Here is a 13671-nt window from a genome sequence, read left to right as displayed (position 1 = left end):
CCAAAACCCCCCGATGTCCAAACCCCCCCCGATGTCCAAACACCCCCCGATGTCCAACCACCCCCCGATGTCCAACCCCCCCGATGTCCAACCCCCGCCCGATGTCCAACCCCCCCGATGTCCCCCCCGATGTCCAACTACCCCGATGTCCCCCCCGATGTCCAAACCCCCCCCGATGTCTAAAACCCCCGATGTCCAACTCCCCCTGATGTCCAACCCCCCCGATGTCCCCCCGATGTCCAACCCCCCCCCGATGTCCAACCACCCCGATGTCCAAACCCCCCCGATGTCCAAACCCCCCGATGTCCAACCCCCCCCGATGTCCAACTAACCCCCCGATGTCCCCCCCGATGGCCAACCCCCCCCGATGTCCAACCCCCCCCGATGACCCATCCGATGTCCAACCCCCCCCGATGTCCAACCCCCCCCCCGATGTCCAACCACCCCGATGTCCAAACCCCCCCGATGTCCAATCCTCCCCGATGTCCAAACCCCCCCGATGTCCAACCACCCCGATGTTCAAACCCCCCCGATGTCCAACCCCCCTCCGATGTCCAAACCCCCCCCCCGATGTCCAAACCCCCCCGATGTCCAAACCCCCCCCCGATGTCCAAACCCCCCCCGATGTCCAACCGCCCCCGATGTCCAACCCCCCCCCGATGTCCAAACCCCCCGATGTCCAACCCCCGCCCGATGTCCAACCCCCCCGATGTCCCCGCCCGATGTCCAACCCCACCCGATGTCTCCCCCCGATGTCCACCCCCGATGTCCAACCCCCCCCGATGTCCAACCCACACCGATGTCTCCCCCCGATGTCCAAACCCCCCCGATGTCCCCGCAATGTCCAACCCCCACCGATGTCCTCCCGATGTCCAACCCCCCCGATGTCCAAACCCCCCCGATATCCAAACCCCCCGATGTCCAAACCCCCCCGATGTCCAAACCCACCCCGATGTCCAAAACCCCCGATGTCCAACCACCCCGATGTCCAAACCCCCCCGATGTCCAAACCCACCCCGATGTCCAAAACCCCCGATGTCCAACCAACCCGATGTCCAAACCCCCCCCGATGTCCAAACCCCCCCCCGATGTGCAAAGCCCCCCGATGTCCAAACCCCCCCCGATGTCCAAACCCCCCCCGATGTCCAACCGCCTCCGATGTCCAACCACCCCCCGATGTCCAAACCCCCCCGATGTCCAAACCCCCCCCCCGATGTGCAAAGCCCCCCGATGTCCAAACCCCCCGATGTCCAAACCCCCCCGATGTCCAACTACCCCGATGTCCCCCCCGATGTCCAAACCCCCCCGATGTCCAACCCCCCCGATGTCCAACCCCCGCCCGATGTCCAACCCCCCCCCGATGTCCAACCCCCCCGATGTCCAACCCCCGCCCGATGTCCAACCCCCCCGATGTCCCCCCCGATGTCCAACTACCCCGATGTCCCCCCCGATGTCCAAACCCCCCCCGATGTCTAAAACCCCCGATGTCCAACTCCCCCCGATGTCCAACCCCCCCCCGATGTCCCCCCCGATGTCCAACCCCCCCCCGATGTCCAACCACCCCGATGTCCAAACCCCCCCGATGTCCAAACCCCCCGATGTCCAACCCCCCCCGATGTCCAACTAACCCCCCGATGTCCCCCCCGATGGCCAACCCCCCCCGATGTCCAACCCCCCCCGATGACCCCCCCCCGATGTCCAACCCCCCCCGATGTCCAACCCCCCCGATGTCCAACCACCCCGATGTCCAAACCCCCCCCGATGTCCAATCCCCCCCGATGTCCAAACCCCCCCGATGTCCAACCACCCCGATGTTCAAACCCCCCCGATGTCCAACCCCCCCCGATGTCCAAACCCCCCCCCGATGTCCAAACCCCCCCGATGTCCAAACCCCCCCCCGATGTCCAAACCCCCCCCGATGTCCAACCGCCCCCGATGTCCAACCCCCCCCGATGTCCAAACCCCCCGATGTCCAACCCCCGCCCGATGTCCAACCCCCCCCGATGTCCCCGCCCGATGTCCAACCCCACCCGATGTCTCCCCCCGATGTCCACCCCCGATGTCCAACCCCACCCGATGTCTCCCCCCGATGTCCAACCCCCCCGATGTCCAACCCACACTGATGTCTCCCCCCGATGTCCAAACCCCCCCGATGTCCCCGCAATGTCCAACCCCCACCGATGTCCTCCCGATGTCCAACCCCCCCGATGTCCAACCCCCCCCCGATATCCAAACCCCCCGATGTCCAAACCCCCCCGATGTCCAAACCCACCCCGATGTCCAAAACCCCCGATGTCCAACCACCCCGATGTCCAAACCCCCCCGATGTCCAAACCCACCCCGATGTCCAAAACCCCCGATGTCCAACCACCCCGATGTCCAAACCCCCCCGATGTCCAAACCCACCCCGATGTCCAAAACCCCCGATGTCCAAACCCCCCCCGATGTCCAAACCCCCCCCCGATGTGCAAAGCCCCCCGATGTCCAAACCCCCCCCGATGTCCAAACCCCCCCCGATGTCCAACCGCCTCCGATGTCCAACCACCCCCCGATGTCCAAACCCCCCCGATGTCCAAACCGCCCCCCCCGATGTGCAAAGCCCCCCGATGTCCAAACCCCCCGATGTCCAAACCCCCCCGATGTCCAACTACCCCGATGTCCCCCCCCGATGTCCAAACCCCCCCGATGTCCAAAACCCCCGATGTCCAACTCCCCCCGATGTCCAACCCCCCCCGATGTCCAAACCCCCCCCCCGATGTCCAACCACCGCGATGTCCAAACCCCCCCGATGTCCAAACCCCCCGATGTCCAACCCCCCCGATGTCCAACTAACCCTCCGATGTCCCCCCCGATGTCCAACCCGCCCGATGTCCAACCCCCCCGATGACCCCCCCCGATGTCCAACCCCCCCCGATGTCCAAACCCCCCCGATGTCCAACCACCCCGATGTCCAAACCCCCCCGATGTCCAACCCCCCCCGATGTCCAAACCCCCCCCCGATGTCCAAACCCCCCCGATGTCCAAACCCCCCCCCGATGTCCAAACCCCCCCCCCGATGTCCAACCGCCCCCGATGTCCAACCCCCCCCGATGTCCAAACCCCCCGATGTCCAACCCCCGCCCGATGTCCAACCCCCCCCCCGATGTCCCCGCCCGATGTCCAACCCCACCCGATGTCTCCCCCCGATGTCCAGCCCCCCCCGATGTCCAAACCCCCCCAATGTCCCCGCAATGTCCAACCCCCACCGATGTCCCCCCGATGTCCAACCCCCCCCCGATGTCTCCCCCCGATGTCCAACCCTACCCGATGTCTCCCCCCGATGTCCAACCCCCCCCGATGTCCAAACCCCCCCGATGTCCCCGCAATGTCCAACCCCCACCGATGTCCAACCCCCCCGATGTCCATACGCCACCGATGTCCCCCCCGATGTCCAACCCCCACGATGTCCAACCCCCGATGTCCAAACCCCCCCGATGTCCAACTAACCCCCGATGTCCAAACCCCCCCGATGTCCAACCCCCCCGATGTCCCCCCCGATGTCCAACTAACCCCCGATGTCCTACCCCCCCGATGTCCAAACCCCACCCGATGTCCCCCCCCGATGTCCAACCCCCCCGATGTCCAACCTCCCCCCCGATGTCCAACCCCCCCCGATGTCCAACCCCCCCCCCGATGTCCAACCCCCCCCCGATGTCCAACCCCCCCCCGGTGTCCAACCCCCCCCCGATGTCCCCCCCGATGCCCCCCCCGATGTCCAACTACCCCCGATGTCCATACGCCCCCGATGTTCCCCCCGATGTCCAACCCCCCCCCGATGTCCCCCCCCCGATATCCGAACGACCCTGATGTCCAACCCCCCCCGATGTCCAACCCCCTCCGATGACCAAAACCCCCGTTGTCCAACCCCCCCCGATGTCCAAGCCCCCCGATGTCCAAGCCCCCCGATGTCCAACCCCCCCCGATGTCCCCCCCAATGTCCAAACCCCCCCGATGTCCAACTACCCCCGATGTCCCCCCCCGATGTCCAACCCCCCCCGATGTCCAAACCCCCCGATGTCCAACCCCCCCCGATGTCCAAACCCCCCGATGTCCAACCCCCCCCCGATGTCCATCCCCCCCCGATGTCCCCCCCCGATGTCCAACCCCCCCCGATGTCCAAACCCCCCCGATGTCCCCGCAATGTCCAACCCCCACCGATGTCCAACCCCCCCGATGTCCATACGCCACCGATGTCCCCCCCGATGTCCAACCCCCACGATGTCCAACCCCCGATGTCCAAACCCCCCCGATGTCCAACTAACCCCCGATGTCCAAACCCCCCCGATGTCCAACCCCCCCGATGTCCCCCCCGATGTCCAACTAACCCCCGATGTCCTACCCCCCCGATGTCCAAACCCCACCCGATGTCCCCCCCCGATGTCCAACCCCCCCGATGTCCAACCCCCCCCCCGATGTCCAACCCCCCCCGATGTCCAACCCCCCCCCCGATGTCCAACCCCCCCCCGATGTCCAACCCCCCCCCGGTGTCCAACCCCCCCCCCGATGTCCCCCCCGATGCCCCCCCCGATGTCCAACTACCCCCGATGTCCATACGCCCCCGATGTTCCCCCCGATGTCCAACCCCCCCCCGATGTCCCCCCCCCGATATCCGAACGACCCTGATGTCCAACCCCCCCCGATGTCCAACCCCCTCCGATGACCAAAACCCCCGTTGTCCAACCCCCCCCGATGTCCAAGCCCCCCGATGTCCAAGCCCCCCGATGTCCAACCCCCCCCCGATGTCCCCCCCAATGTCCAAACCCCCCCGATGTCCAACTACCCCCGATGTCCCCCCCCGATGTCCAACCCCCCCCGATGTCCAAACCCCCCGATGTCCAACCCCCCCCGATGTCCAAACCCCCCGATGTCCAACCCCCCCCCGATGTCCATCCCCCCCCGATGTCCCCCCCCGATGTCCAACCCCTCCCCGATGTCCCCCCCCCCCGATGTCCAACCCCCCCCGATGTCCCCCCCCGATGTCCAACCCCCCTCGATGTCCCCCCGATGTCCAACTACCCCAGATGTCCAAACCCCCCGATGTCCCCCCCGATGTCCAACCCCCCCCGATGTCCCCCCCCGATGTCCAACCCCTCCCCGATGTCCCCCCCCTGATGTCCCCCCTAATGTCCAACCCCCAACGATGTCCCCCCCCGATGTCCGAACCCCCCGATGTCCAACCCCCCCCCGATTTCCAAACCCCCCCCCGATGTCCGAACCTTCCCGATGTCCAACCGCCCCCGATGTCCCCCCCCGACGTCCAACCCCCCCGATGTCCAACCGCCCCCCCCCGATATCCCCCCCGACGTCCAACCCCCCCCCCGATGTCCAACCCCCCCCGATGTCCATACGCCCCCGATGTCCCCCCCGATGTCCATACGCCCCCGATGTCCAACCCCCCCCGATGTCCAACTAACCCCCGATGTCCAAACCCCACCCGATGTCCCCCCCCGATGTCCAACCCCCCCGATGTCCAACCCCCCCCCCCGATGTCCAACTAACCCCCGATGTCCAAACCCCCCGATGTCAAACCCCACCCGATGTCCAACCCCCCCGATGTCCCCCCCCCGATGTCCAACCCCCCCGATGTCCAAACCGCACCCGATGTCACCCCCCGATGTCCAACCCCCCGATGTCCAAACCCCCCCGATGTCCAACTACCCCCGATGTCCAACCCCCCGATGTCCAACCCCCCCCCGATGTCCCCCCCGATGTCCAAACCCCCCCGATGTCCACCCCCCGATGTCCAACCCCCCCCGATGTCCGAACCCCCCGATGTCCAACCCCCCCCGATGTCCACCCCCCCTGATGTCCAAAACCCCGATGTCCATATGCCCCCGATGCCCCCCCCGATGTCCAAACCCCCCCCGATGTCCAACCCCCCCGATGTCGCCCCCGATGTCCAACCCCCCCCGATGTCCAAACCCCCCCCCGATGTCCAACCCCCCCCCCGATGTCCAAACCCCCCCCGATGTCCAAACCCCACCCGATGTCCAAACCCCCCCGATGTCCAAACCCCACCCGATGTCCAAACCCCCCCGATGTCCAAACCCCCCCCGATGTCCCCCCCGATGTCCAACTACCCCCGATGTCCAACTACCCCCAATGTCCAACTTCCCCCGATGTCCAACTACCCCCAATGTCCAACTTCCCCCGATGTCCAAATCCCCCCTCGATGTCCAAACCCCCCCGATGTCCAAACCCCCCCCCCGATGTCCAACTACCCCCGATGTCCAACTACCCCCAATGTCCAACATTCCCCGATGTCCAATCCCCCCCGATGTCCAACCCCCCCCTGATGTCCAACCCCACCCGATGTCCAAACCCCCCGATGTCCATCCCCCCCGATGTCCAACCCCCCCCCGAAGTCCAAACCCCCCCTGATGTCCCCCCTGATGTCCAACCCCCACCGATGTCCCCCCTGATGTCCCCCCCTGATGTCCAAACCCCACCCCCGATATCCAACCCACCCGGATGTCCCCCCCGATGTCCAATCCCCCCCCCGATGTCCAGCCCCCCTCGATGTCCGAACCCTGCGACTCCCCTGATGTCTGAACCCTGCCCCTCCCGATGTCTGAACCCTGCCCCTCTCCCGATGTCCGAACCCTGCTCCTCCCGATGTCCGAACCCTGCCCCTCCCGATGTCCGAACCCTGCCCCTCCCCCGATGTCCGAATCCTGCCCCTCCCCCGATGTCCGAACCCTGCCCCTCCCCCGAGGTCCGAACCCTGCCCCTCCCCCGAGGTCTGAACCCTGCCCCTCCCCTGATGTCTGCCTCCATCCCCCCAGTTTAAAGACACAGTGAGAGTGGATGCAAAGTTCCACCTCTCTAGCTCTCTGAGTGACAGAAACAGATGAATGAGGAGCAGGAGTAGGCCATTCGGCCCCTCGAGCCTGCACTGCCAATCAATAGGATCTCAGCTGATCTGATTGTGACCTCAATCCCACACTCCTGCTGACCTGATAATCTTTCACCTTCTTGTTAATCAAAAATCTATCGAGCTCTGCGTTAAAAATATATCAAAGATTCTGACTGCATTGTGGAAGAGAGTTGCAAAGACTACAACCCTCTGAAATAAATAATTTCTGCTCATCTCTGTCCTAAATGAATAACCCCTTATTTTTAAACTGTGACCCCCAGTTCTAGATTCCCCACTAGTGGACACATCCTCCCCACATACCCCCGGTCTCTGTCCCAACTTTATACGGTTTCTTTGTACTAACCAGTAACATCAACTTGGCTTTTGATTGGAAACCTTTGCTGGACTCTGATTTTACTGTGACCCATTTAAGTAGCGGCACACCCAGGGCTGACCCATTTCAGCACCTGTGGAGACGCGAAGGATTCACTTGTCCACCCACTGTTTCAAAAAGCTGGATTTTTGGTGCCAAATAAATGTGATTGCCTCATAAAACAGCTTCACCTTTGTACCGTGATCAACATCATGGTAACAGGGTGGCACAGTAACACAGGGCGGCACGGTAGTGCAGTGGTTAGCACAGTAGCTTCACAGCTCCAGGGTCCCAGGTTCGATTCCCGGCTTGGGTCACTGTCTGTGCGGAGTCTGCACGTCCTCCCCGTGTCTGCGTGGGTTTCCTCCGGGTGCTCCGGTTTCCTCCCACAGTCCAAAGATGTGCAGGTTAGGTCAATTGGCCATGCTAAACTGCCTTTAGTGTCCAGAAAAAAGGTTAGGTTGGGTTACGGGGATAAAGGGGATAGGGGGGAGGTGTGGGCTTGGGTGGGGTGCTCTTTCCAAGGGCTGGTGAATACTCAATGGGCTGAATGGCCTCCTTCTGCACTTTAAATTCTATGATTCTATAATTCCCGTACAAGCCTCCCCAAACAGGCGCCGGAATCTGGCGACTAGGGGCTTTTCACAGTAACTTCATTTGAAGCCTACTTGTGACAATAAGCGATTTTCATTCATTCTGTGAGCCAGTTCCACTTAGTTCTGAATCATGAGACTCAATTACAACTGCCAACTTCAGATTGCCCTATTTATGCTTCCTCATTGTAACTTCTGACTGAATCAATTCTCTATCCACGTTAATTTATTACCCCAACTCCTTCAGCACTTGCCGATAAACCATTTTGTCTGGTACTTTTACAAATTTCTATTGCAAATCCAGATATATCACATCTGCCGGTTCCCCTTTATCTACCCTACTCATTGCATCCTATTTCCTTTTCTAAAACCGTGTTAAATTTGTCTAATCAGATCATGATTTTTAAAACACGTGTTTAAGATACCCTTAATAATGGACGACAGCATTTTCCCAGTGACTGATATCGGGCTAACTAGCCACTGGTTTCTGGTTTCTCTCTCCCTATGTTTTTTTCTTTCTCTTTTTTTTTTTAAATTAGAGTACCCAATTCATTTTTTCCAATTCAGGGGCAATTTAGCGAGACCAATCCACCTACCCTGCACACCTTTGGGTTGTGGGGGCGAAACCCATGCAGACACGGGGAGAATGTGCAAACTCCACATGGACAGTGACCCAGAGCCGGGATCGAACCTGGGACCTCGCCGCCGTGAGGCTGCAGGTCTAACACACTGCGCCAGTGTGCTGGCACTCTCCCTGCTTTTTTGAATCAGACTTTTACAATTGCCACCTTATAATCTAGTCGGGGTTAGAGAAGGAGAGCAGAGTTCAGGCTGGAGGATGGTATATATTGGGGTTTCCCAGTATTCTGGGGCAGCATGGTGGCACAGTAGTTAGCACAGTTGCTTCACAGCTCCAGGGTCCCAGGTTCGATTCCCGGCTTGGGTGACTGTCTGTGCGGAGTCTGCACGTTCTCCCCGTGTATGCGTGGGTTTCCTTTGGGTGCTCCGGTTTCCTCCCGCAGTCCAAAGATGTGCGGGTTAGGTGGATTGGCCATGCTAAATTGCCCTTAGAGTCCAAAAAAGGTGAGGTGGGGGTTACTGGGTTACGGATGTGGGCATAAGTGGGGTGCTATTTCCAAAGGCCGGTGCAGACTGAATGGGCCAAATGGCTTCCTTCTGCACTGTAAATTCTATGATCTGATCAGTGTCAGGTCCCTTGCCTTTTTTTGTTCGATCTTAATGACATGGACTTGGGTGTGCAGGGGACATTTTAAACATTTTGGATGACCTCGGGAGCATTGCGACAAGATGGTGGAATGGGCAGACAAGTGGCAGATGAAGTTTAATGCAGAGATGTGATCAATTTTGCTGAAAGAACAAGCCTAGACAACATAAAACAAACCTAAAGAGACTACAGGAGCAGAAGGACATGGGTCACAAATCACTGAAGGTGTCAGAAGAGATTGTTTTTATTCTTTTCAAGCTCAGCATTTCTTTCCTGTTCTGTCCTGGGCCTTTTACATAGGTCACAATCAGAACCAAAGATTTTACAACTAGTGGATTGCTGTAACTCGACAGGGAGGGTTTTTCATTTATCTGAAGCTGTGCATGCTCGCAGGCTGAAAGACAAAATTGGTCTAAAGCCTGTGCACCTGACATGTCCCCAGCGGTAACGTGACTCACTTCTCAAAAGGACCCCAACATAACTTTTCATCCATTAAATATTGCCATTCCTAATTACCTATTTCAAGGGCAGTCAAGAGTCAACCACATGACTGTCAGTCTGGGGTCCCGTGTGGGCCAGACCAGGTCAGATGGCAGATTTCCTTCACTAAAGGGCTGAAAATGAACCAGATGGGTTTGTCGAACAATCGACGATAGTTTCACCAATACTGAGATGAGCTTTTATGTTGCATAATTATTCATCGAATTTAAATTCCACCAGCTGCCGTGGTGGGAATTGAACCTGAGTTTGTGCAAACGGCCGATGACTCCGGTGATGTTTTGCGATCGATCTCTTAAAAGGCCCCAGTTCCGTTGCAAGGCTGCCAGCGAGGAAACACACACACACTTTGAATACACATGTCCTCCTCCTTTAAATCAATGGTGCCCGAAACCATAAACAGTACAACACAACTATCAATTATTAACATGAACAACCAAAGAACAAAGAACAAAGAAAAGTACAGCACAGGAACAGGCCCTTCGGCCCTCCAAGCCTGTGCCGACCATGCTGCCTGTCTAAACTAAAATCTTCTGCACTTCCGAGGTCCGCATCCTATATCGCTCCTTGCTATCCGATTCAACTTTATTACGACCTGATAGAGGTCTACAAAATTATGAGGGGCATAGACAGAGTGGATAGTCAGAGGCTTTTCCCCAGGGTAGAGGGGTCAATTACTGGGGGGCATAGGTTTAAGGTACGAGGGGCAAGGTTTAGAGGAGATGTACGAGGCAAGTTTTTTACACAGAGGGTAGTGGGTGCCTGGAACTCGCTACCGGAGGAGGTGGTGGAAGCAGGGACGATAGTGACATTTAAGGGACATCTTGACAAATACATGAATAGGATGGGAACAGAGGGATACGGTCCCAGGAAGTGTAGAAGATTGTAGTTTAGTCGGGCAGCATGGTCGGCACGGGCTTGGCGGGCCGAAGGGCCTGTTCCTGTGCTGTACATTTCTTTGTTCTTTGTTCTTTGTACTAGCAATGCAACCCTGCCCCCTTTGTCCATCTGCCTTTCGATAGGACACATATCCTTGGATATTTGGATCCCAGCCCTGATCCCCTTGCAGCCACGTTTCTGTGATGCCCACAACATCGTACCGGCCAATTTCAATGTGCGCAACAAGCTCATTTACCTTGTTCCGTCTATAGATTAGTCAAATCAAATTAGCAACAATACCATAGAGGAGGAATTTCTGGAGGGTATGCGGGATGGCTTTCTGAATCAATAGGTTGAGAACAGGCATCCTTGATTGGGTACTGTGTAATGAAAACGGAATCATTGCCAATCTGGCTGTACGAGACACCTTGGGGATGAGTAACCATGATATGATAGAATTTTTCATCCAGATGGAGAGTGAAGTAGTTGATTCTGTGACTAGGGTCCTGAATCTTAATAAAGGAATGTTCCTGTGATGTAATTTTCTTTGTTCTTTGTTCTTTGAAACTATGATGATGAGGCATGGGTTGACCATGATCGATTGGCCAACATTAGTTAATGGGATGATGGTGCATAGGCAATGCCCAGCAATGCATGGGGGAATTGCAACAATTGTTTATTCCTGTCTGGCACTAAAGTAAAATGGGGAAGGTGGCCAATCCATGGCTTATAAGGCAAATTATAGGTAGTATTTGATCCTAGGAAGAAGCATACAATTTGGCCAAGAAAAGCAACAGGTCTGAGGATTGGGAGAAGTTTAGAATTCAGAAAAGAAAGATCAAAGGATTTATTAAGAAGGAGAAAATAGAGTACGAGAGTAAGCTTGCAGAGAACATAAAAACTGACTGTAAAAGCTTCTATAAGTACGTGAAGAGAAAATGATTGGTGAAGACAAATGTAGGTCCCTTATAGTCAGAAACAGGGGAATGTATAAAAGAAATGGCTGACCAACTAAATACATTCTTTGATTATGTCATCACAAATGAGGACACAAATCAGATACCAGAAATGTTGGGGAATACAGGGTTTAGTGAGAGGAAGGAATTGAAGGAGATTAATCTTAGTAGAGAAATAGTGTTGGGGCAATTAATGGGACTAAAGGTTGATAAGTCTCCAGGGCCTGATAATCTACATCCCAGAGTACTTAAGGAAGCGGCTCGAGAAATAGTGGATGCATTGATGGTCATCTTCCAGGATTCCATGGACTCTGGATCAGTTCCTGCAGATTGGAGAGTGGCTAATGTAACTCCATTATTTAGAAAGGGAGGTTGAGAGAAAGCAGGGACGTCAGTAGTGGATACAATTCTCGAATCCATTATCAATAATTTTGTAGCAGAGCATTTGGAAAACATTGGCAGGTTCGGACAGAGTAAACATGGATTTATGAAGGGGAAATCATGCTTGACAAATCTATTGGAATTCTTTGAGGATGTAACTCGTAGAATTAATGAAGGAGAGCCATTGGGTGTGGTGTATTTAAACTTTCAGAAGGTGTTTGACAGAGTCCCAAGTGTAAAACTAAAGTGCATGGGATTGGGGGTAGTGTATTGAGATGGATAGAAAACTGGTTGGCAGACAGGAAGTAAAGAGCAGGAATAAACAGGTCTTTTTAAAATTGAGACCCACGCAGACACGGGGAGAATGTGCAAACTCCACATGGACAGTGACGCGGGGCCGGGATCGAACCCTGGTCCTCAGCAGCGTGAGGCAGCAATGCTAACCATTGCGCCACATTCATTTGAAGATATGATTGATCTACTGAAGCGTTGGTCTCCATCCAGCCCAGCTAATAGGTCATCAATCAAGGGCAGAGAATACTGCTCTGCACACAGTACAAGGTTAATAGTGACATTAAAATAACCACAAATGCATGTCACTCCATATTTTCTTATCACAGGTACGTTCGGCGTAGCCCAATCACTCACGTTAAAGGGTTCAAGGGCTCTCGTTCTGACTGGCCATTCTGATTCTGCCTGTGCCTTAGGTCTGATTGCGTATGGAAATGACGAACTTTTCAGCAAATTGCCTGACTTTCTTCCTTGATCTTCAGCTTTTTTGAGATATCCTTCATGCTTCCCAGCTCACTGTTGAAGACAATGGCGTGTTTCTTCAAGAGCTTGGATAGACCTGATTCGGTCCAAAGACCTGCAGGTTAGGTGGATTGGCCATGCTAAATTGTCACTTATTGTCCAAAGATTTGCAGGTTAGGTGGGGTTACTGAGATAGGGAGAGAGAGTGGGCCTGGGTAGGGTGCTCTTTCAGAGGCCCGATGCAAACTCGATGGGCCTCGTGGCCTCCGTCTGCACTGTAGGGATTCTATGGAATCTGTCTTGAGATTTACCTTATTCCAATTTAATCTGACCTTTTCCAGCCAAGTTCTTCCCATTGGTGCCGGATAATGTCCTTTCACTTTGTACAGGAAGAAATCTGCCGTCTGTCCATCTAATCGCACTGTTGCATCAATGCGGCCTTCAACGGAACTCCTTCTCCAGTGTAGGTTTTTAACACGACCTTCAAGGGTTGCAGAGGAATATGTCGGAGCTTTTCGTATTAAACAATTCCTGGTACCAACGAGATGACTGCCCCAGCGCCCACATCCGTCTTCACCGGGAGGCTGACCGCCCGGTAATGGACTCATCCAATATTGATTTGTTTCATCACGAATATCCAGTACCATTAATGACAGTTCTCCTTCGGACTGTGAATCGAGAATCTTACCATGCCCTTTTTGTACCAGGTGGGCGCTTTCCCTTTATTCAGTTTCCCCACGGCCGATGAGCCCGATCCTAGAGGACCATCTTCGACCCTACATTTGACAAGTGTTTCCAGGAGGTGGGATTCTAGATCACTGCTATCCATTTCTCAGGATCCTTTCCCGGACTTCCTTTTGCCGCCGGGTGTCCTTGAAGAATTGTCTTCCTTTAATCGGGAGGTTCTTCTGAAGTAGATCTCTTCTGACCTCCCAGGCATTGACGCCTATGCTGCATTTGTTGAAGTGAGCCTTCAGGGTGTCTACAAAGTGCTTCCTTTGTCCTCCTCTTGCTCGGAAGCCTTTCTTTAGCTGGGTGTAGAAGATTTGCTGTCAGTCAGGACTCTGACATTGTCAGCACCTGGTCGGCCCAGCAGACTGGGTTTCGAGTGATCATGG

Source organism: Scyliorhinus torazame, chromosome 3, assembly GCF_047496885.1.
Source record: "Scyliorhinus torazame isolate Kashiwa2021f chromosome 3, sScyTor2.1, whole genome shotgun sequence".
Taxonomy (NCBI): domain Eukaryota; kingdom Metazoa; phylum Chordata; class Chondrichthyes; order Carcharhiniformes; family Scyliorhinidae; genus Scyliorhinus; species Scyliorhinus torazame.
Note: the sequence above shows the minus strand (reverse complement) of the source record.